General features: G+C 45.8%; 1 pseudogene; it reads left to right on the top strand.

Moving 5' to 3' along the window:
* The first annotated feature begins 628 nt into the window (after positions 1–628).
* On the top strand, positions 629–968 carry LOC130026831 (elongin-C-like; annotated as a pseudogene).
* Positions 969–1834: the final 866 nt, after the last annotated feature.

Below are 1834 nucleotides of genomic sequence, written 5' to 3'. Positions count from 1 at the left end.
GGAATCCACAGCTCCCAGCAGTGTGTGTCGCTGACCTGCCATAGTCAGGATGTTTAAGAACTGCAACTACAACCCTTGGCAAGCACCACAATGAAAAGATATGTGAGCACCTATCAGAAGGTGACCCCATGTTTTGAAGCACCATGGTTAGTGCTGAACTACACTATAACCTCAATGTGCTCAAGCACCAACTTCCACCAGAACCCGTGCAAGCAGCCCAACTCAAAAATACGTGTCCTTCATAGGATGATCGGGTATGCATCTCTCCGCCAGTGCCCATTCTCCACCACCAGTGTTTTCAGTATCCCTCCTGCCACCCCCGCACAATCTCTCCCACCTGCTTCTGTGGCAAACACATTCCCTTTTACTCTCTCTCTCTCTCTCTCTCCCCTTTGGGTGTTATGGTTTGCAATGCATCTAGTAAGTGGCCATCATGGTTGCTCTATGGTCTACTTCAGCAGGAATCTAACATCCCGAGGGAGCCCTTCAAGAATCATTTAAATAGTGCTCCCTTCTCGGCGGGGTGCGGGCCTCGGGCACGGCGGCTGCAGTGGTTGTGGTGGCTGCAGAGCTGACAAGAAACTCCTAAATTTTCTCTGGGAGTGAACTAGAATTTCTTAAGAACATAATGGATGGAGAAGAGAAAACCTAGGGTGGCTGTGAAGGCCCTGATGCTTTGTATGTGAAATTAATATCCTCTGATGGCCATGAGTTTATTGTAAAAAGAGAACATGCATTAACATCAGGAACAATAAAAGCCATGTTGAGTGGCCCAGGTCAGTTTTGACAATGAAACCAACGAATTCAATTGTAGAGAGATCCCTTCACATGTGCTATCCAAAGTGTGCATGTGTTTCACCTACAATGTTCGTTACACTAACAGCTCCACTGAGATTCCTGAATTCCCAATTACACCTGAAATTGCACTGGAACGGCTGATGGCTTCGAATTTCCTAGTTTTTTATTAAAAATCATTTTAATGTAAAAAATATGTGTCCTGGTAGCTCTAAGGGCTGAACGCATGCTTTGCCTACAGGAGGCCTGCGTGTGATCCCCAGTCCCACAAGGTCTCCTGAGCCCCATTGGGAGCAACTCCTGAGCATCACCAGGTGTAGTGCCCAAATGGTGTGCCTCCCCACAAGGAACACCACAAGTAAGTCTGTGAATACCACAAAAAAGCCTGTGTGTGCTGCCCCGCTGCCCCAGACATTGAAACAAGAAGACAGGGAAGGGGGTGGAGTGATAGTTCAGAGGGTAGGGCCCTTGCCTTGCCTGCGGTCAACCCAGGTTCAATCCTCAGTTTCCCATATGGTCTGCTGAGCACTTCCAGGAGTAATTACTGAGCACAGAGCCAGGATTAAGCCATGAGCATATGTGGGTGTGACCCAAAATTTTTTTAAAAAATTAGAAAGAAGGAAGGGAAGTAGGGTGGGAGGATTTTTAAAGTAAAAAGTATAATCCAACTGTCTTATTTTTTTAAAAAAATGGTAATAGGGCCAGAATGTGGTTCATCAAGCAAAGTGTATAATTTTCATTCATGAGACCTGGAATCAATCCCTGGCACTGTGAGGTGGGATAAAAGAAAGAAAGAATTCTAGGTATTTCAAACAGAGAACACTCAAACACAGAATCTTTTATTAAATAAAGGGCCAATGTAATGGATAACAGGAAGGTGCAAGATGAAATTACTCAATGATTAGGGAATGCAAGTGCGCTCTAGAGCTAGGCAAGGAAAAGGGGGATAAGTGTTACCTGGGGTCCACCCTGCCAGACCCCTGCGGCCATTGTGGCTAAATTGATATGACTGAACAGAAATTCAGGGAGTTGCTGCCTG

This window comes from Sorex fumeus, unplaced genomic scaffold, assembly GCF_029834395.1.
Source record: "Sorex fumeus unplaced genomic scaffold, SorFum_2.1 ptg000035l, whole genome shotgun sequence".
In the NCBI taxonomy this organism is placed as follows: domain Eukaryota; kingdom Metazoa; phylum Chordata; class Mammalia; order Eulipotyphla; family Soricidae; genus Sorex; species Sorex fumeus.
The sequence above is the reverse complement of the archived record's forward strand: the minus strand, read 5'-3'. Positions and strand labels throughout refer to the sequence as shown.